The following is a 23,700-nucleotide window of genomic DNA, read 5'->3' on the forward strand; positions in this document are numbered from 1 at the left end:
GGCTAGTGTAGCTGCTCCTCTTAGCCTTCTAATGTGGTCCTTCTCAGTCTCTGCAGTCCAGGGGGTTGCTTCAGCCTCACTCCTGGGTTCTGGGTTTTTTATAATGGTATCTTAGCTATAGATAATTGCTAGTTGGTCCTCTTGTTAGGGGCAGTGAAGTTGGGAATGGCCTATGTCACCATCTTGATGATATCACTCCCTGTCTTCTTAAATGGTAGGGATGTAATCCTTTCTGGTAGGGGCTATGGCAATTTGTATCAAGAACCTTAAAGATTTTATTTTATCTTTTGACGTAATAATTCCACCTTTAGGAATCTATCCTAAGAAAATAACCCAAATTACAACAAAGACTTGTAGGTTTTTTTAAATCAAAGATTAGTTTAAAAAAACAAACTAATGTTTAAAATTAGGTGAACTGATTAATAGAAATGATGATAGCATGAAATACTATAGAAATAATACTGAAGAAAATTTTCCCAAAGAAAAACCATGAGAAATAATGTTAAGTAAACATGACACAAAGTTCTATCTTCAGGTATAATATAAACTCAACAAAATGAAAAAAGGGGGGGCAGTAAATTATGGTGTGAAATTATGGATGATTTCAATTTTGTCCTTCATCATTTTTTAAATTTTCCAATTTTTCCATAATGGGAAAATGATCATTTTTATAAAAAGAAAAAAGTACTTAAGAGTAATTGTGTGAGGGTACAGGTGTGAACAGGAAACAGGAATCAACTTACATTTTTTCAGCCCACTGTACAGTACCACTGTACTTGGATTTTTTCCCTATGAACCAAATTCCTAGCTCTGGTTTAGTGGAGGATTATGAAGAACAGCAAAAAGAGTGCGACGTCATGGAACAAAACTAAAGACAGCCCAGAAGACTAATGGGAATTCTGAAAAGTTTTTCAGTCATAACTTACAGTTCTTTTCAGGGAAAAAGCTTTTTAGTGTCTTCTACCTATGCATATTTACCAGGACTCCAACTGTCACTCTCCTTTCAAATAGCTTTTCTATAGGTGACTCAAAAAGCCATTATCAAAACCAAAAGCAGGGCAGCACGAATCTTAGCTAACTTAACTTTAAGTCATATTTAAGGTAAGGGAATTACTCCTCTAAAATCATAAAGAGAGACAAAATGAATGCTCTAGCTTTAAAGATCTTCACTGCCCCTTAGTCCTTCCTTGCCCATTTTAAAGGAGATAATGCCTAATTCAAAGCACCAGTACAACCACAAATGCCTATTTTGTACAGAAAAGGTGACGGTTTGCTGTCATCAGAGAACACCCAATGAATGAACAAGACAAGAAAATGATGAGTGGTAAGAGGTGGTGTGACATGCTGTTAAAGAAAAGGGGAGGAGCAAGCTTTGGCGAGCAGCCCAAACACATAACTCACTCAGTGGCCCAACTATAAGAAGGTTGGTGATCTTTGCATTCTAGCCTTTCACTTTCTTAGAAGTAAGCTTCTAACAGGAATGAGAGAGAGACTGAAATTCACACACAAAATGAAACCTGAAAACAGACTTGAGTTTAATGAGGATATAAAATATATTTTCCAAACACAACTTTAATTAAAAATATCAACTCATATTTTAATTTTTCCCATTCATTCAAATACTCAAAGCTTCTACATCTTTGAATAGCTTCAGGAGAGACTTAAGTGGATTCCTCCATTGGACCAATTTCTTTATTTTAATTTGAAAATTACTATGTTATTTTGTTTGCTGTTCCTTTTCAAATGACAACTACACACTGAAAAAGATCAGACTAATTTAGCAACATAAGAGCCAGAGCAGCAGTCCTTTTTGAGGGCAAAGAATTGGATTAGACTAAAATTAAAATGTGATATCACCAAGCTTACAATTTTAACATATAAGTAGCTCTGAGTTACTTTTAATTATTTTGAGTCACTTAAACTCTCCCACAAGACTTTTGGACCATCACGAGTAACCAACGAAAAATGCTCCCAGCTAAAAGCAGACATACCACGCGACTCATCAGACTGTGGTATTGTGTTAAACACACAGATCAGCTGACTTCCACAAACATGAGAAAATCCGGGAGGTATCCATCTCATTAAGACACCAGGGTACAAAAAGACTTGAAGGCAGAAAAAATTTTTTTAGTGTCAGTGACCTTTATAATTAATACCTGAACAGCTTATTATCTAAGTATCAAACAGGGTCATACCACTTTATTGACTTGTGATCTTCAGAACACAACTCTGGTTTATTTGGAAAACAAATATAGGCGAGGAAAAGAATGCCTAAAATGGAAGAAAAAGTAAACTGTATACTTTGTTGTCATCAAGGATATCCTGTAATTCAAGTAGGCATACAGGCAAACCCTCCCATAAATCAGCTTATGAGTTCAATTCTGTTCAGCAGTTTTTCTAGAGGTCTAAGATTGCAAATTTAGTTCACCAACAGGCAAGACTGTTAGAATCACAGAACCTGAAAACAGAACTGTACTATCTAGTCTATCTCCCTCATTTTACAGACTTGAGGCCCACAGTCATTTGGCTATCTGGTCCAGAACTAGAACGGGTCACTCAGCCTTCAGGTGGAGCTCCCAATCTAGCTGGAGAGTCCACCGTGCAGTGGCAGTTCTAGAACACCACACTGCCCCTGCAGAAAAGTTGGCCACCAGAATACTGACAGCCATGGCCCAGTCCTGAACTACGTGGCATCTATTAGCTCTAACACTGAGTTTAATGTCTAACACTGAATCGCTGCTTCCTATCTTATGATTACACATCTGTGTATCAAATAACTGGTTTCCACCTGCTTTTTTCACATGACAGAAGAATGACATTTTACCACAAACTTCTGGAATCCAAAATATTATGACTAAAGGTTTCTTGAAAGCTATTAGGATTTTAATTACAGAAGATAATCATCATTAAGTGATGTACATTTAGCTTGGGACCCTACCTCTGTCTATATTAGAAATGTGCCCCAAAGTGAGGTTCTCAAAATCTCATACACTGTTATGTATGGGGTCATGGACACTCGTTTCCAGGGCACCTGAGCATGAGGGCAAACCTAAGTGTACATATGTTCAGACCTTTGGAATTTGCCATAGGTATTCTATAACAGATGAAATAAGGTTTCTAAAATATAAATATGTACTTTTTTTCTTTCCAAACTGGAAATATCTGTTTTTCTATTTATGAAAGTAAAATATGTTTCATGTGAAAATATCCAGAAGTATATAAATTGCAAAGTGACAGTGCCCTCTCAATCCTACCTCCCATAATATCCAGTTTTAACTGCTAGCTGATAGACTGGAGTTAGACTGCCTGGATGAAATTCTGGCTCTGCCACTTAAGAACTGTGAGACCTCTCAGGGTGTCAGTGTTCTTATCTACAAAACAGAGATAATGACAGCATGTGAGAATTAATAACTAGGGTTTACTAAGTACTTTACAAAGTGTAGGTATTGTGCCAAGCACTTAAAATATATTAACTAGTTTTAATAAAGTGGTTGATTGATATGTGTTAAAGACCTTAGTGTCTGATATTAGTTGAGTGCTCATCAAATGCTAACTGTTACTATGTCGTTCCAAAACCTTAAGGCATATGTAATACACATACATAGTTTTAATATAAATGGGCTCAGATAAACTGTTCTGTAACTTGCTTTTCCCCTTACTATCTTGCAGATATCCTTCAATATTCATTAAAATAGATCCACTTTATCCTTTTCAAGGAGCACATAGTAATAATATTTTCTAACATATGATGAGTGATTTGTGCTAGACATTCTGCTTTATGTTTACCATCTCACTTAATCCTCAGACCAACCCTAAAAAGCATGTGCCATTATCATTTCCATCTAGAGAAGAGGAAAGTGAAACTTAGCTGGAGTAGGTAATTTGCCCAACATCATCAGCTTAAATGTGGTGGGACCAGAATTTGAATGTAGGTTCCTCTGAAACTAAGCAACCATGGCACACTCCATTTTCTATACTGCCATAGTTTTAAACCAATGTCCGCTAACAGTTGTCTAGATGGTTTCCAGTTTTGGGGGGTATTTTTACCAATGCTGCAGCAAACATATTAGATCACAGATTGCACACTCTCTCTCTCTCATTTCCTTGTTATATACTTCCAGATGGGCAATTGCTGAGTCAAAGAATACTCACATTTAAAATTTAGATACACACTACCTAAGTGCTTTCCTGAGAGACAGTACCAATAGACTATCCACAGTTATATGAGAGAGCCAACACTGGGCACTGTCCATCTTTTTTTTTTTTTTTGAGGAAGATTAGCCCTGAGCTAACATCTGCTGCCAATCCTCCTCTTTTTGCTGAGGAAGACTGGCTCTGAGCTAACATCCATGCCCATCTCCCTCTACTTTATTTGTGGGACACCTACCACAGCATGACTTGCCAAGCTGTGCCATGTCCGCACCCGGGATCCGAACTGGTGAACCCCAGGCCGCCGAAGCAGAACATGAGAACTTAATCGCTACACCACTGGGCCAGCCCCACTGTCCATCATTTTGATCTTTGCCAGCCTGATTAGTTAAAAAGAACCTATGATGTGTTAGTTCTGCTTATGCATTTCTTTGACTAAAGTGATTTAAACATTTTCCTATATTTTAAGTAATTATTTCTTCTTTAACAAGCTGCCTAAGTTTTTTGCCCACGTTTGTATTAGAAAATTCATTCTTGAAGAGATTCAGTATATTTGAACAATATAAATTATCACAGCCCATTCTTAGCTATTTTAAATAGCTGAAATTATACCATAATGCCAATATTTACATAATTTCAATTTATACGACTTACGAAAAAAATCAGAGTATGCTTAGTTCATGCAGGAAATACACTTGTTACGTTAGAAGCAGGGCACTTCCCATAAATCAACAGGATCAAATGAAAACTATTGTCACACAACTCAAAGGTTGAGAATTTAAGTAGAAACATAGCTTTCCAAACTAAGTAAAATTTTCTCTTATCTCAGATGTGACATTATGACTCTATTGTTTGGACTAGCACATATAATTTCTTTTTTTAAATAACGCCAATTTAGTCTTTAGCAGAAAACTTTCCAGCTTAATGATTCTCTGGACAGCAACTAATCAACGTCCTTATCGCTGCTATGATCATCACCGTCCTCATCACGGCCACCATTTACCAAGCACCTTCTCTGTGCCCGCCAGTGCTCGTGCATTATCTCACTCGATCGTCACAACCACCACATGAGATAGGCACTATTTCCCCATTTCATAAATGAGAAACCGAGGCTCAGAGGGGTTAAGTCACTTGCTAGTGATCTCTCAACTAGAAAGTGGCAGGGCTGGGATCTGAACCCTGTCTGACTCCAGGGCTATTGTTCTAACATCATGCCTACCCTTTATGACCAGGCTTAATTAGCTAAACAAAGCTAAAGGCAAAAATAAATATGTAACTTCCTAAAGGCTATTCAAGAGAATTACTGGTCTTTTATTACACGATCACCTTACTTACTGTCAATAAATCTTAAACCTGTATAATTCCCGGTTTTAAAGAAACTTAAAAGGATCAACTCGCCCATCCTTCTACAGAAACAAGGCTGTTAACCTTCCTCCCACTTAACCTGCCCCCTTGCCCAAACAGCTGTATAAGTTGTTTAAAGAGCTTTATAATCTGTTGGGAATTTTTGCAATTATTTTGCAGATTATTTCAAATACGTATTTGTCTAACCTATGCTGTCCTCAGTTACTAGTCTAAATAGGGAAAGACTATGAGAAGGCTTTACTGTATGAGCAGGAGGATTTACCAACACAGAGTGGCAGCTACAATCCCGGCAAAGATGCCATCATTAGGGGTGAAGTCCAGGTTTAAGCTGCATGTAGACGGGTTCTCAGGAGCCCTGAAATAACCTCAGGAGGCAAGAAAGGTCTCCTCGTGGTGACACAGAAGTGCCTCTTACCTGCTTGGCAGCCTTACAATCAGAAAGTTCTTCTTCCATCTAACCTAAATCTCTCCCACTGAAATTCAAACCCTCTTCTTTTTCTCAAATTCCCCATAAAAATGAAGAACCTCACTACAGCAATTAACGTGCCCAAATTCTCACAGCAAATAAGACAAAGGTAGCTGGAATCAGTACTGATTTTCTTCAGTGCAAAATCAGAAGTTCTAACTTTTCAATCTATTTCGCTAAGGGAAGAATTGCTTGTCTCCCTCAAGAAAACTGTGAAACTGATTTGAAAATAGAGTTGCCTTTCTGAAATCTTCGTGATTAGTACCTATCTGAGAATTTCAAAAACAGAAACCCTTCACAGTGCCTTTAAAGGTCTTCATTAATAAAAATAAAACCAAAGGTAACTCTTATCTAACATTTCTTTGTTGGGTACAGTCCTAAATGTTTAACACGCATGACATTCTTGATTCTGTGAAGTCGATGTTTCCCACATTAACAAATGAAGAAACTGAGGCTCAGTAAGTCACCACCCAAAGACACACAACTAGTCAATGGAACCTGGTCTGCCGCATACCAGGGCCTAAGCTCATAACCCGCTGCGCTGCGTCGTCCCTCATCTGACCTTTATCTTTAAGTGGGTAAGCCTCCCTTTAGAGAGGACTTAGCTCCGGAAAGCACCAAGTTCTTTATAATAAAGTTTATTTTCCTCATCTCTTTCCATTATAAAATTTGTGGAAACATAAGGCCCCAAGGTTTCACAAAACTAAAGAGTCATACTTAAGAATGCAGCAAACATTTTTAAAAACTAAGAAAAAAAATACGTGCACTAGGACTCAGAAGCAGGAGTCTGAGCAACTAGAGAACTTCTGCACTAGATAACCACCTGGTAACAGTGCATTCTGAGACTCTACTCTGTTCCTTCCTTCCTTCCTTCCTTCCATCCATCCATCCATCCATTGCTCCATAACATAACAGTCCATTCTGAGACTCGACTCTGTTCCTTCCTTCCATCTATCCATCTATGCATCTATCCAGCCAGCCAGCCAGCCAGCCATCATCACACCTAAACCAAACTATTTTATTTTCAGAGCTGTAAAATATAATTTGACTTCTGGATGGGCAAGCCTCTCACCTTTTCCTTTTGTTCTCTCCCAAAATTCGCACATACTCTTTTCACATGAATTTTAGAATCTGCTTGTAGAGTTCAATTAAAAATACTATATATCATCTTTTTGAAAAGAGGAAAAAGCATGATTTAAACTAACCCAGCCTTAGCCTCGGGCTTAAAATTACCGTTTTGGTTTGGTTTCTTTGCCAAGGTATTTCTGCCATCTGGGGAAAAATATCCAAACTGAAGGTTAGAGTTTTTTAAAGTCCCTTTTAAAAAGCTACACCTGAATTTACAGTTATTGATTATAGAAAATAAAATAAGATATTCAATAAACCTATTAGGTGGTGTTTGCAGGACAGTTAAGGCTTCAGTCTGACAAAAGATAGAAAAATAGAAGAAACAGCTAAGCTAACAGTTCCACTGGTTGTAGGTAAGGCTGATCAAATAATTGGCATCAATAGCACCCGTCATACACCAGACAGTAGGCTAGTAGGGAGAGGCCAAAATAGTAGGCGAGATGATATGAGCATTCTAAGATCCTGTAATACTGTTGAAAAAAGTGAGACTAAGCCACAAAAACAATTAGTGCATGGGACAAATAAGCCTGGGTGGGCCTTTCTGATAGAAGCAGGGCTTCAGAACAGGGTAAGATCAGTGTGGCTGCAGTGCCTGATAAAAACTAATAAATTGGGCAGCTCAGCTGTAGCTTAACTGAATGCCTGGCAGTCATTAAAATTTAATGACAGCTATTTAGAAGCCCATGTGAAGAAAAACAGTGATGACCTTAACTTGGTTTATAAATCAAGACGGAGCCACAGGTACAGCACCTAATCAAAGGGCAGAGATCCCACCAGCAAGCCTCTCTCCTCGTTCTTGCAGCAGCTCCTCCCGATGATGCCTGTGAATTGGGGCCAGCACTAGACTACCCCAACGGGAAGGCCCCAGACGCTCTGTGGCTCAAGGGGCTATTCAATACCAGAACCTGATCCTACTACCCCTATACCCGGCCTGAAAAGCCCATGTTCCCCAGAACCTGCATCCACAAAACCTCCACCCAGTTTCCTGATATCATGGAAACTTACTCACTTCACTCAGAAGACCTAGTATGTGGGCTCATCTATTTGCGGAAAGAGGTAGTTCTGTCCAAAAGTACTGAGTCAGACATTTTTACCAGAACTGGATTCATTTTAAAAAGAAGAAAAAAAATTTTTTCTTTTTCTTTTTTTTTTTAAATTGAATAAACAAGATGAGCACTGTATCTCCTTCCAAGGAGCAAAAAATAATGCTAAACATAGCTGGGAATGTTGGTTGGGAGGAATTGGAGTGGGAACTTTTTTAAAAATTTAAATCATATGCAAAGTATACAGTTTAATTTTTTTTTTAAGATCGGCACCTGAGCTAACATCTGTTGCCAATCTTCTTTTTTTTTTTTTCCTGCTTTTTCTCCCAAAGCCCCCTGGTACACAGTTGTGAATCTTTTAGTTGTGGGTCCTTCTAGTTGTGGCAGGTGGGACACCGCCTCAGCATGGCCTGACGAGTGGTGCCGTGTCCGAGCCCAGGATCCGAACCGGCGAAACCCTGGGCCACTGAAGCAGAGCGCCCAAACTTAACCACTCGGCCACGGGGCTGGCCCTCAGTTATTTAATTTTTAAAGCATTATTAGATAATGCAAAGCAAGACATCTCCGTGACTTCTTTACCAATCTGTCACGCCAGTAAGCATTACTTAGTGAGGGTATGTTCTTTCAAAATGAGTAGAAAACTTACCTATGAATTGGTTTCAAGGCAATTTCGCTAAAATCAGGAAGCTAAGGCTATTTAAACCTGCTGAGGTTCCTTCCAGTCCTATTGTGCTGTTTATACTTTTTAAAGTAATTATTAAGTACTTTAAACTAGGCAGACACACAGCAGGGTGTGAACAGTTTTCATACACCAACTTCAGAACTCTATTTCTAATGAGATACATTGTAAATTGTAAATTATAAAACAGTTCTTCACAGCCTTTAGATTTTATTAAGTGAAGTTGGAATAATTTGGTGGGTTGTACATTTTTAGAAGTGAAATACATATATAGTTCCCTACATACTTTAAGAGTTGTGAAGATCAAATGGAAGAGGTAAAATTGCTTTATAAAAGGCAAGACACTACTCAGTGTAAGATTATACATGCACTGGAACGCTAAAAAGGCTAAATCCAGGATAACAGTTATTTCTGGGGAGGGAGGGTGAGAGGGGACCACAAAGGCATCTCAGACTCAATCTGTCATAGTTGTTACTTCAACAACACCTGAGGCAAATACGGCAGACTATTAAGATTTATGATGCAGACACATGAATGCTCCTCAAATTTTTCTCTCTTTTGTTTATATTTATAATAATTCATAATAAAAGCAAGAACTATGTTTATAATATAATCTTGAGAAAACAAAAATAAAAAATGATAGATTCTAAGGAATTTGAAAGGTTTCTTATAATTATTAAAGTTACTTAACTTTACACAAAGAGTATCTTGATTTCTACTAACAACTATTTTCCTTTCTAATATCATCACCACCTCTTTTCTTCCTTAAATTTCCATCTAACAGAGTTTAAATAAAAAAGCACAACTCTCAGGGCTGGTCTGGCGGTACAGCGGTTAAGTTCACATGTTCCACTTCAGCGGCCGGGGTTTGCTGGTTCAGATCCCAGGTGCGGACCTATGCACTGCTCATCAAGCCACGCTGCGCAGGAAGATGGGCACAGATGTTCACTCAGGGTCAATCTTCCTCAGCAAAAAGAGGAGGATTGGCAGTAATGTCAGCTCAGGGTTAATCTTTCTAAAAAAAAAAGTGCAACTCTCTCCAGGGCACGTGGACAAAGAAAGCTCAGTGAGATAGGCTCAGTGGAAGTGACAGTCCTGGGAACAGCTGGGAAGATAGAGTACCAAGACAGAAGACCACTGCCCGGGGGAGAGGCAGCCAGATTTCTGCAGCCAGGTTTTCAATGAGGCTTCATTATTTTAAGTATCATGACTTCCCAGAACACCAGAGAGACCCTATATTTAAAAGATTAAAAATATATCCCATACATGCTAAAATATTTCCAGGTGAAAAAACATAACATCAAGGATATGCTGCAAAATAATATAGAGGAAGTAGATGTGGATCATATGGAACAAGACTGGTCATGGTTGGATAACTGTTTAAGCTGGAGACGGTACATGGGAATACATTATACTCTCCTATTTACTTTTGAGTGCATTTAAATTTTTCTGTAATAAAGTTTAAAAAAAACTCAAACAAATAAACGATTTAACTATCACTGCAGTAAGTCTTGCCCAATTTCAATTTGTTAGGCCTATTCATGGCAAGGAGGCCAGGCAGCCAGGCCAGCATTAGTTCTGACACAACCACTAGTCAGCTGTGAGCCCTGGTCTTAGTTATTCAGTCTCTTCAGTTTTGAGTTTATCCATCTGAAAAAATGAAAGGGCTGGATGAGATGATACCTAAGTTCCCTTTTAGCTATAACACGATTATTAGATTTATAAAACTAACTTATGGTTATTGTCTAATATAACTAAAAACTGCAAATGTTACTAATGAAACACCATGGCCACATGGGAGTATCTTTAATCCCTTATTTATTTATTTATTTATTTATTTATTTATTTGACAAACATTTGGGGGAGTGTGTACTATGTGCCAGGCAGTGTTACATGCGGGTAGAATACAAAGTTAAATGATACAGAATTCTGCCTTCAAGATCCACTCTCATCATGGAAGAGAGATGTATAAACAAATGACAACAATACAATGTAAATATGACGATAGCAATGATGGAGTTGAAAATACCAAAAGGCCTTCACAGTGTGAGGGAGCAGGGAACAGTGAATAATTTCATACACAGACAGTGAGAGAAAGTAAGCGTCAGGAGATGAGACTGCATAGGAAAGTAGGGACCAGATTGAGGAGGATCATGAATGTGATGCCAAGGAACTTGGATGGTATCTGGAAAAGTGATAGGGAAGGCATTTTAAAGATTCTAAGCCTGGAAATGATGCGGTCCAATCCACTTTTTAGATGAATTGCTGGAGCAGGAAATACAGATTTGGTGGTTGGTGGTGTTTGGGGGACAGAGGAGGGAAACAAAGAAGGGAAGGGAGGTTTACCTAGTAGTTGGGAGACAACTAAAATGGTCCAGCGGGGATGATGAGGGTGTGAACCAAGGCAGTCTTCACGCAGATTCCCGGAATACTGTTATAGCAGCATCTTGGGTTTTGGAGTAGGGAAAAGAAAGTGTCCTGAATTATATAAGTAAGTAGTTGTTAATGTACAATAAAGGTAATCAGCTCCTTCTTCAAAGCATAAATGAAGCAAAGGTTTTAGAAATGCAGATTTCAGGTACTCTGCTGTAATATTTCTCCCTCCATCTTTCAGCATAATATAGAAATTACAGCATGAAACTCTAACATCGATTCATCATTGGTGGGTTACCAGCTTCAAGCACAGTGCCTAGCACATAGTAGGTGCTTAATAAAAGTGAGTTATGTGTTGAACGGGATGAAATAAACAGTGCCACATCGTGCAGGCAGTTAACTCCCCGCTTGCTGGCCATCTTAGCAATGACTTGATAAAAAGCACAAGTCAGGAAAGAGGAAAATTCTTTTTCAGGTGAATTTTATGCCCCTCTGTAATCCCAGCCCTTCCAAGTTTTTAGACTGTGTCAACAAATGATCCTAACTGCTATTTCTTAGAGCAATGGGGTGGACAGTTAAGTGCTCGTAATCTAAGAGTTAGACTGCTCCCCACATGTAGACTATAATAGAAGATATTTTTTCTTATACATTACACGGTGCCTTTTATCTTGCCCCCAAAAAGGCATTTCTAAGAGAAGTATTAGAATTGCTCAGTCTGTTCTCGGGGCCACAAACCGTACGGACTCTTGCTTCAATTTTTATAAAACAACAGCAATATTTTTCCCCTCAAAAACCATTATCTTTATTTGAATAAAGGTAAAGAGTAAAGCACAGACAGGTGGATCACCTTAGACAATGTCCTGATGTCAGTGACTATTAGTCTGAAAGGAGAAAATCCTGCCTTTCCATTATCACCTCCTCACACTTTCAGATTTTCTCAGCAATGAGCCGTGGGACTAAACATCAACACCTGGAAATCTGATCACTCTATTCCACACCCATAATGTTATAAAACGTTAACACCCCCCCCCAAATGTTATCAGCAACAATACTATACCATTCATAATAATCAACTGAACATTAATTACATGCCAGGTGATAGGCTTAACACTTTACATACATTATCTCATTTGACTTTGATCCTCCTATTAACCCTAAGAAGTGGTACATAAAGTTACTGCCATTTTGCAGTATAAAAAAGTGGGCTCAGAGAAGACATGTGTCTTTATCTGATGTTAACCAACCAAAGCCTGTCAGACCCTGGTCCAGAACTCTCCGTCAGGCTCTAGTACCGCCTCTCCCAAACCAGGTGAGGTAGGTGGGCAGATATTATCCTGTTTTAAAGATGAAAAACCTGAGGCTCAGAAAGTTGAGAAGACACACATTTAGAAATGGAGCCAGCTTTAGACTTCTATCAAGGCCTCTACCATAACCACTCCATGGGAATCAGCAAAGTATAAAATCCCCACCCTTGTTTTAAAAAACATCAAACACAGGCTGGCTTTGTCAACATAGCATAAAGGTCATGAGGTTCTGGTGGAAAAAAAAAAAGAAACGCCAGTAAAGTTTTTTTTTGACCTACCAAGGCCACCTTTAACTCAAATCATAAAAGGAGCTAATTTAGAAAATAATGCTTTTCAGATTTCTAACGTGTCCATTTATTTTTGTTTGCCAATATTTATTTTGTATGTTTCTTTTACAGCCCACATTCAACTGCCAAAGTTTTCAGCACTTATCAGACACTTGGGGAAAGGTTAAAGAGCAATCTTCTGTCCCCAACCACAGAGAAACAATGTCTCCAATTAATCCTCACAGAATCTACCGCCAAGTAGCAAGCAGGTGCAATATTTCTGATGCATTGAGAGTGTGTGTGTGGGGGGGGGGGGGGGGTAGGGGGGTGAAGAGGGTAGAGAGAAACATTGAAAACAAACCACACTTGGGGGGCTCATTTCTTCTAAGTGACTTAAATCCCATAAGGCATTTGGCTGTTGACAAGATGATCCTGCCCTTGAATACAAGGAAGTTGCACCCAGTCTCACAAAGCACAGAGTCAATCACCCTAAACAGAAGTCTGGACTTCCCTCCAAGACAAATATGGAATTCAATCTGTGTGATGCCTTGAATGCAGCTAATTAATTTGCAATCCTTTATTATGACCATACAAGGAAGGGAAAAGAGCTACCTTCCTTGTCCTTCCTTGAGGGGGAAGCAATAGAGGAAAAAGCATAATATTCAAATTCCATAGCAAAGTTCTAAAACTTTTCCATTAAGATACACACCCTAACTGAGTCATCAGCATAACACCCTACAGTGCATCACCTCAGTACTAACTACCTTTCCTGTACATGGTCATTCCAACTCAGTTAATTCTAGTCAAAACACAATGGGTAAGAAGCTATACCTTGTTTCATTCTTTTCACTTGGTATTTTAACTCTAATTTTTAGAGTAAATGCATTGACCTTAATTCACTTAAGTACTTAAACTATTGCTAACTGAATAAAGAAACCACAGCTGAGGAAAATTACATCTGAAAGCAGCCAATAGCCAAAGCAGTAACAGCAACTTAAAGAAAATTCCTTCATGAACCAATGAGAATGTTTTAAATCCAAAACAGGTTATGAGGAGGGAAATTCTCTTCACCTAAAGCTAATGAGTGGACACTTTTCATATACATTTAGCCACTTCCCAAATAGCTGTATAAGAGTTCCTACACTGCGATCTTTCAGGAGGGCTCCATCTCAACTGGAAAGTAACTATCCAAGCTCGAAAATCAGTTGGACCCCTCCATGGTATTTTTTAAAACCATTCTCCACTGACTACTGTCCAAATATTTGAATGTGGCATATGGGAGACTGAATTTCCTGAAATCTTTTACAGGCCATCATCCACTCACAAAGATCCAAAGCTGTTCATCATGGAAGCTGACACACTGGGCAACTCCAGCTCCAAACTCTGCTCTGATCTTAAAAGTACTTGATCCCAGCTACCACCCTGAAAATATGTTTCCCATTCTTTTACCATCACATTAAAATACAAAACAGAGTTTTAGGTGAATCCTTCTTTTAAGGATTAAAAATGAATTAATATTTCTACAGATACCAAGTTGATAAATATCTTATATATCTACTTCTAAGACTCTACAACTAGACTGCCTGAATTTGAATCCCTGATTCCACTCTTGCTAGCTGTGTGATCTTAGAGAAGTTAATTCACCTGTCTGAGCCTTGGTTTTCTCATCGGCCAAAGAGATTCTTGTGAGTTAAGACATGTAATGTATTTAGAATAGTACCTGACACGTAACAAGTGGTCAATTTGAAGAAACTATTATCATCATTATCATTGTTATCATCACTGTTGCTAACTTGACAATTATATTGTTAACATGTCCTTTTGCCAGCCTTCCAGTATATGGAAAAAAATCTATCAAAACATAAATCTCTGATCTACTACTAAGCTAAAGAAAATAATCATTGACATGGTACATTTATTTCATAACCTACAACTTTTCAATCTTCAGTATTATTTTTGTTGATGCTGGGTTTTTGTGGGGTTTTTTTTAAGATTTTATTTTTTCCTTTTTCTCCCCAAAGTCCCCCGGCACATAGCTGTATATTCCCCGCTGTGGGTCCCTCCAGCTGTGGCATGTGGGACGCCACCCCAGCGTGGTCCGATGAGCAGCGCCATGTCCGCGCCCAGGATTCGAACCAACGAAACACTGGGCCGCCTGCAGCGGAGTGCGCGAACCCAACCACTCGGCCACGGGGCCAGCCCCATTGATGCTGGGGTTTTTTTTAACCAGGAAAAATTAACACGTTTAATCCCCTGTTCAAATTATTACGCTTTTATTTTCAGTTGGTCAGTGACAGTTTGGTCAGCAAGTTACGTAAGTCCGTAATTTAACATCGTTAAGAACTCAATTATAGCAATAGTTTAGGATTCATTTGGATCTCTTATGGGCAACTATTGCAGATTTAAGGCAGTCTTTAAGTTACAAGCATTAAACTTTTGAGATCATGAAGCCAAAAACGTTTTGTCTTCAAAATAATCCTAATACATTTGGAGAGACAGATGCATCTACAACTAGGCTACAACATAGAAAATAAAAGTACAGTAATTTGAACAGGGGATTAAATGTGTTAATTTTTCCTGGGTTAAAAAAGACAGCAGCAGAAATGAAAATAATACTGAAGATTGAAAAGTTATAGGTTATGAAATATATGTACCATGAATATGCCATGATTATGAATATGTATTCAAGATTTTATATAAAACTTACTTTATACACATTAAAACACTAAGGTGGAAAAAACACATTAGCATTATAGGATGAAAAATAAGCCACAAACTAGCATAAGATACTTGCAACACATTAAAATAAAGAATTAAATACAATGGTGATATAGTATTAATAGCTATTCTCATATAGTTCTTACTAGGATCAGGCATTATTCTAAACAATATACATGTATCTTTAATGAAGAATTCCTATAAATCAATAAGAAAAACACAAACAACAAAATAAAAAATGGGCAAAAATCCCAAATAGGAATTTCAGAGAAGAAAACACACATGGCCCGTAAACACAATGAAAGCTGCTCAGCTACAATTCTAATCAGAGAAATGAAAATTAAAACCCCGAGGTGATATCATTTTGCACCCCAGACTGACAAACTTAAAAAGCCATTGATATGTAGTCTTGCTGAGGAAGTGGCACAGCGGGACTCTCGTCCACTGCTGGTGAAGGTACACATTGGTGCCAGTGCCCTGGAGAGCAGGTTGACACTACTCAGTAAAGCTGAACACACCCACACCCAATGACCAAGCAATTCCACTCCCAGCTATGTACTGTAAAGACACTCCTGCACATGTGGAACAGGGGGAGTGCTTAAAAACAATCACGGAAGCACTGTTCCTACAGAAAAAGAAAACAATACAGATGACCATCAACAGAAGTGGAATAAAAAAGAAACGTGGTATATTCATATAACTGAAAACTACACAGCAGTGAATCTGGACAAAGTACCAGTGCATGGGTGAATCTCAGAAACACAAAGTTGAAAAAAGAAAAGTCACAGAGGAATACACACTGTATGTTTCCATTTATATAAAGTTCAAAAACAAGCAAACCTAAAAAATCATATTGACTCAATGGGCTATATTCCTAGGTGACGAAAACTGTAAGTAAAGCAAGGGAATGCTTACCATAAAATTAAAGAAGTCGTTACCACTGGGAGGAGGAAGCACACAGGCAGCTTCTGCGATGCTGGTTAAGTTCTATTTTTTAACCTCCAAGGAAGATACTTTGGTGTCTGTTTCCCTATTTTTCTTTATACTGTACTGATCATTTTATATTCTCACATGTGACACACTTCAAAACTAAAACAAAAATTAATGTATTCCTTTTAGATGAGTTGTGGGCAAGTCTATGTAATGAATTCATCACTGAAACAATGTAGACATTTCAGACTAAGAAAGTAACTATTTTAGGATAAAGAATCTAAGAAAAAACCTGTAACGGAAACAAAATCTTGAAACTTTAAAATTAAGCAAAACTAATTTACAAGCAGAAGAACAATAAAGTAATGATATATAAAGCATCACTTTCCAAGTGTGTTCTACAAAACATTTTTTCTTAGATGTCTGACGGAAAACCATTTCTAGGAGTGAAATAAATTTGGGGAATAACGGGCTAAACAAGTAAATCTCCTAAGGAAGGAACAGAATTTCCCAAATTCTTTGACTCTGGAATCTTTAAACACGGTGAATTACACAGTGATTCTTTTAGGACTACTGTTTCATATAACACCAATTGGGAAGCATTTTCTAACACAGAGGCCATCCTAGATAGAATATTGCCCCCAAGATGGAGGGAGAGCAGGAGATACTCCAGTAGGTACTCAGATATCTAAGCCTTCAGAAGCTGGCCGGTCCAAGCCAAACCCTGAACAGTTGGAATAAAAATCCATAACCAAATAGAACCCTGTAGGAACTAAGTGAACCATCATTCTATGTATTGCATGAACACTGAAAAACCTTTATTGTAATTCTCTTGGGGGCAAAACATGATTCAGGCAAAAAGTGCAAAAGAAAAGATCTAGATAAAGAAATATTTTTATAGCTTTCAGGATCACAGACGACTAATAAACAGAGGGTCTTATTTGATTTAGGTAGAGTTCAATAGAAGCATCCAGCACAAAAATCTTATGTTTCAAATCAGATCTCTCAGTTAAAAGGTTTTTCCATTAGTCTTCCCCTAATAAAATTAGAAAGTCTCTAATTTTTTACTGAAGTTTTCCCTAGGTACAACAAATCTGTGAAGTGGATCTGAAAATGCTTCATAATGTGTTTTTAATACCATAGGAAAAATAAGATGATAATGCTCTTCAAAAGAAAATGTAAACACTGCACATTTATTTTTAAAACTTCTTTATGATTAGACTACTATCATAAACTTTTGCACACACATTACTCTTAGAAACTAACTTCTGGGTGGCAATGACATACATGTTTAAGGAAAAATTTGTGTCAGATACAATGTCTTTGTATCTTAAATACGTTAAAATCTTATTTGAAAAAAGCCAAACACCTGTCTTTTCAGGGTACCATAGGTATTCAAATTGGCAAATGTGGTACTGCCACAGGTTTCTACCAGGTGGAGGCTAGCAGACTGTCTTCCTCAGAAGGCTCCTGACAGAGGGGCATTCATTACCCTGGCGATTTACCACAAGCCAGGCCCAAGACACAGCTTTACAGGTTTAGAAATTTGATTTTATCAGCATCAATAAGAGAGCTCCATCTTTTAGAAGTAAACAAAAATTAATCAAGCTTAAACAAAATCAGAATGCAAATTTATTAATATAAAATGACATAAATAACTGTGACAGAAGCAAGAATGCCTGGTTCATATCCAATACTTTCATTATAGCCAGACTTACATGGACAGTCAAATCATAATCAGAAAGTTCCTGAGTACACATGGAATCAGGATTAAGGAAGTAAGAGGAATTGAGTATTTAATGGTCTTCCTTCCTTCTGTCAATAAGTGCTTTTTTAATTAAGCAACTACTATAATCAGGCACTCTCTTAGGTGCTAAGAATACAGAGATCTCTGCTTTCAGAGAGCTCCTATCTAAGGAACAGTTGAGGAGTATATATTTCACAGAAGTTTATTTGTAATACTATTAATAAAAACAAAAAATTTTGGAAGCAATCTAAATGTTTAACAATAGAGCTGTGATTAAATAATGATAAATTCGAATGATGAAAAAAGTTCTTTAAGAATAGTATTTTTAAGCAGTAATTCATGACTTGTGAAAATTATCAGAATGCAAAGTTAAATGAAAAAAACAAGCTAGAAAAGTGTATATAGTGCATAATCATATATACATATATATAGCACATGCATACATATATGTATATATTTCCTATCCCTTTATATGCATAAGAAAAAGACCAGAAAGAAAGTCATAAAAGTACTGTTAACAATTATCTTTTTTTCTTTTATACCTCTCAGAATTTTGTCATTTACTAAAATAACATTACATGCCTTTTATCACTAAGGGAAAAAATTACTTTTAAAGCAATTTCAATCAACACGAATACTAGGATCTCTTCAGACTGATCTATTAGAAGCTATCCATGAGTGCCAGTCCTTGAACCTGTCTGTGGACTCTGAGAGAGAGCTCATCCTTTCCCATGCCTTTGAGCCATACTCCACAAGGATAATAATACACCTGAGTAACACACCCTATCTTTTCATCCAACCTGTGGTCTTATATTTCTAGCTGTCTGCTGAACATTTCAACTTAAACACCTTACAGATAGCTCATATTTAATTATGCCTAACTTTTCCCCCACAGCCCATCTTCTAGCAACTCCATTTCTGTCCATGGCACTAACCTTTCTCCCAAACCAGAAAGCTTGGAAAACAGCCTTAGTTCATCTTTCCCTTTCCTATTTCAAGTTCATTAATAAACTGTCAAAATCTCTCTCCCATCTCATCTTACTCTTCATTCTCACCTCCATCACTGTATCAGTCCAGGCCCTGATGGCACTGTCACTAACATTACTGTACCAGCACTGGAGCAGGTCTTCCTTGTGCCATTCTCTCCCATCTCTAAATCACTGCTCCTTATACAGGACTCAGATGATGTCATTCCTTGGCTCAAAAACTTTCAAATCCTTCTCCTTTCCACCACTCCAATCTAAACTTCTTTGCCTGGCTTTTATTAAACCCCGTAATTTGGCTCCACCCTAACTACTTAACTTTATTTTCCATTATTTGCTGGCCTCCTCCCTCATCAACCAACAGACATGCCATCATCAACCTTACCACTGAGCCCTGGGATAGCTAAACTTACAAATGTTCCTTCCTTTCCCCTCTACTTGTGTTTAAAGAACTTAGTGAATTTTTCCTCTTCTGCAAAGCTTTTCTTGATTTCTCCAACCTCATTTATATTTCACTTTTTCAAACTTGTCTAGCACTTATTATGAATCTCACAATTAGGGACTTAATTCCATATTCTCATGTATGTATGTTAGTCATCTATTAAATTCCACATTCCTTGAGGACCAGAGCCATACCTTAGTCTGTATCTAGCATGATGCAGAGCACAAAGAAAGTGCTCAATATTTGTTGGCGGATCCAGGAAGAAATAATCAACTTCAGTCTCAGCCTCTCTTTAACACAAATGTAGCAATTTGGGCAGGTCAAGCACCATCCTAAGGGATGTAATAGGAGACTTACATTTAAGCACATTACTATGGAGGCCCCTTAGGTATAATACTGTAGTCTCTATGCCCCAGACCAGGGACAATAGAGACAGAGTTCTAAGGAATGATAATTGGGGATCTCTAATGGAGATTACGGAGGATTTCAAACACCTCCCAATCTGTGTGAGAATGGGCACTAGATCTTTTGTAAGAGAGCTCGGACTGGAGTGAAGCCCGAAGAGAACTGCATAATAAAGCAAAAGACCACTGCATAAACCACCGAATCTCACTAGGCCGCACTACACTGCTATTGGTAAGAGACGAGAAGTGAAACACGATAAGAAGTATTTTCATATGCATGGTACTAGTGCTCAAATTTATGAAGTTCTTCAGAGTCTTCAAAGGGCTTTCTACATTGTAGTTTATTATCTGACTTTTCCTAAATACAGGGTGAAATGGACACAAAGAGTCATATTAAAACAGAGTTTATATACAACTCTGCTTTATTCTGAGTCTTTAAATACACTTATCTATATTATTCTAAAATTAAGAGCTACTTCAGAAACTGACTACTCAATGATTTTATGTGTTTTCTTCCATGGAAAATGTAATGTTTTAGAATGCTTAACCTATCAATACCTAGCAAAATTTTTAAAATTCCTTCTCCCTATCAAAGAGGTATTTTAATTTACTCACTTTGTATTGAATCAATTAAAACGTGTACGGAATTCACCAAATATAAATTATAAAAACTAGTTTTCAACAACATTTCTATTTTTAAAAGTTGAAGTTTTAATTTAAATTTAAAGACATTATTATCTGGGCCTTGAGAGGAGGGACAATTGCGAGGTTTCTTGTGGTTTCTTCTAGCAACTGGATAGTATTAAAGAATGGTATATGGTACATGGATGTCTGGTTGATTCCTTAGCATACAGGTATCTGTAGCAGACTCTCCGCTGACGAGGAAGTGTATCTAACTAAGAAATGAGTAACTAAGAAATGAGTATGTTTACAAAGAGATCTGCTGCCGATGTTTCTAATAAAAACCTAACGTTTACTGACTGCTTCCGTGGGCGAGCACGTGCTACTAAATGCACTGTGTGCCATATACAGTATATGTTAATATATGTAAGGCTCTTAAAACAATGCCAGGCAAATGGCAAACCCTACATAAAAGTTTACCACCATCATCTTCATATCACTTCAATCTGAGAAGAGGATGAATACCTTACGAAGCAGGCATTACTTTACTGTGGCTTCCCAATCCCCCAGTTTGCAGATACAAAAAGTTTAGAGGACTTAAGGCATTTCATTTGTTCCAGGTCACACAGTTAAAATGGTGGATGCTGAGCTCTTTCTAACCACTGAGTAATGTTTTTCCAGTTTTACTGATATAATTGACACACATCACTGTGTAAGTTTAAACTGTACAGCATAATGGTTTGACTTACACAGATTATGAAACGACTACTGTTCTAAGTTTTTAGTTAGCATCCACCATCTCATATAGATATGAAAAAATTTTTTTCCTTGTGATGAGAACTCTTAGGATTTACTCTTTAACAACTTTCCTATATATCACACAGCAGTGTTAGCTATAGTCACCATGCTATGCATTACATCTCTAGTACTTATTTATCTTGTAACTGGAAGTTCGTACCTTTTGACTGCCTTTCTCCTATTCCCCTTGCCCCATCACCCACAAATCTGATCCCTTTTTCTGAGCTTCGTTTTCTTTTTAGATTCCACACGTAAGTGAGATCACACAGTATTTGTGTTGCTCTGTCTGACTTATATCACTTAGCATAATGCCTCAAGGTCCATCCATGCTATTGCAAATGGCAAGTTTCCTCGTTTTTTATGGCTGAGTAATATTCCATTGTGTATATATATATATACTAAAACTTCTTTATCCTTTCATCTGTCAATAGACACCTGGGTTGTTTCCATGTCTTGGCTATAGTAAATAACGCTGCTATGAACAGGGAGGTGCAGACAGCTTTTTGAGTTAGTGTTTTCATTTCCTTTGGATATATTCCCAGAAGTCACTACATAATTGTAATTCATTGATCAAATAACTTTAAGCTTAAAATAGAAGAATTAGAAAAAGTTCAGACATTACGGTAACTATGAAAGAAGTTGGTCATGCTCTGAAAAAATGACAATATTAAGAATGGTCTAGCAATTTGTTGCAGAAAAACAAATGGGAAGGGTGTGAGCAAAACTGTGGTCTTAGGTTCCTGGTTATCCATGCCCAGAATATGGGTATTACACAAAGAAAGAAAATTGACATTTTACAAATGTGTTAATACAACTAAGCATCACTGAGATTTGATGGAATGGGACTCCGAACTGGAACAGAGCAATAGTGGAAAAGTAGAAGCATAAAGAATTGCTGATCTGGAATCTTCTGGAGACTGAAACTAGCATAGAAATAGTGATGGGGACTACAACTTTTGGGATATTTGCTAGAATTCTCCCACAGCTAAAAATCAAGGCATCTGATAAATGCCTTGCTAAGCCTTCCATCTCTCAAACAGGGAAAGAAACATTCTGGATATAAATGTAACCACAGGGAAGAAATTAGCTGATTAAATGGAAGTACTGGGAAACCCAAGAGCAATGGTGAAGCTGGTTACAATGGCTGGGAACAGGAATGTGGGACATAATTAAGGAACACATATTACAAAAACTTCAAAGAGAAGAAAAGTAAATCCTGCCCGAGACTTTAAAAGGGAAGATGTGTCCTATGTTTTAGGAAGCTCTCAAGAACAGACTTCTAGTTAAACTAGCTTTGCTTAATTAATCCAATAAATATTTACTGAGCACCTACTATGGGCCAGGTACTGTTCTTAGCATTAAGGATACAGGTGACACAAAATACCTGCCGTTATGGAGCTTACATTCTAGTTGGGGAGGGGACAGAAAGTGCAGGGGCTGGGAGGGGCATTAAAATTTTAAATAAGGTCATCAGGAAAGGTTCCATTGAGAAGAAAGTTTGAGGTGAAAAGGAGTGATTTCAAAAGCTGGGCAAAGAGGGTCCATACAGGGAACTTTATAAATGCAAAGGCCCCGAGGCAGCAGTGTGTCTCTAAGAAACAGCAAGGAGCTCAGTATGGCAGAAATAGAGAGAGGGGGAGTGGTAAGAAAAGGAGCTCGGAGAGGTAAGAGGTGGCAGAAAGTGTAGGACTTGTATAGACTGGAAGGACTGTGGATTACTCCTAAATTATACCCTAAGCATTCACACTTCTTAGGCTCTGTTACACTAAAGGCCTGTGTGGAATACCTACTTTTTACTAGGCGTTGGGAGGAAAATAGAAAAGAAATAGAAAACATGATTCTTATTCTGAGACAATGTCCATTTTAAACTCTGTTGAAAGTGAATTATAAACTGAAAATGAATTTAAAAGAATAACAAGGGAAATGTTCTATATCTATTCAGGACTTCATAAAATACCAAGTTGAAATTTCTGGGTTTTAGAGTAACTAATTCTTAAAGTTATATCACTAGAATTATCCAGGAAATAAGGATGAGAGAGAATGAGTCAGAAAAACATGAGGAAAAAAGGTATATCCAAACAGTATTGTCCCTATTCATTCCAGTCATGGAGAGAAAGGAAAATCTGAAATGGTTTGGTATAAAAAAAATGAAGTTCCAGTTATAAACTGCAAAGGATATTAACAATAGAGAAAAGGGGAAGATCCTGAAAAGACAGGCTGCACGAAGAGCCCTCCAGTGAGCTCAGACTTTGAAAGACACAGAGAAAAGACAGGAGGCACAAGT

The 23,700-nt window shown here is 37.7% G+C and overlaps 1 protein-coding gene across 3 annotated transcripts in view; it reads right to left on the bottom strand.

Annotated features, from left to right (window-relative positions):
* Window positions 1–23,700, bottom strand: part of STK38L (serine/threonine kinase 38 like) — an 80,098-nt gene that overhangs the window by 40,145 nt on the left and 16,253 nt on the right. Inside the window, exon 3 of one of the 3 annotated variants that reach the window (XM_046674226.1) lies at window positions 2,196–2,271. The exons of the other annotated variants lie outside the window; for them this stretch is intronic. The gene's annotated coding sequence lies outside the window, so the exon portion shown is untranslated. The remainder of the gene's footprint in view (window positions 1–2,195; window positions 2,272–23,700) is intronic. 3 annotated transcript variants of the gene reach the window in all.

This window comes from Equus quagga, chromosome 1, assembly GCF_021613505.1.
Source record: "Equus quagga isolate Etosha38 chromosome 1, UCLA_HA_Equagga_1.0, whole genome shotgun sequence".
Lineage (NCBI taxonomy): Eukaryota > Metazoa > Chordata > Mammalia > Perissodactyla > Equidae > Equus > Equus quagga.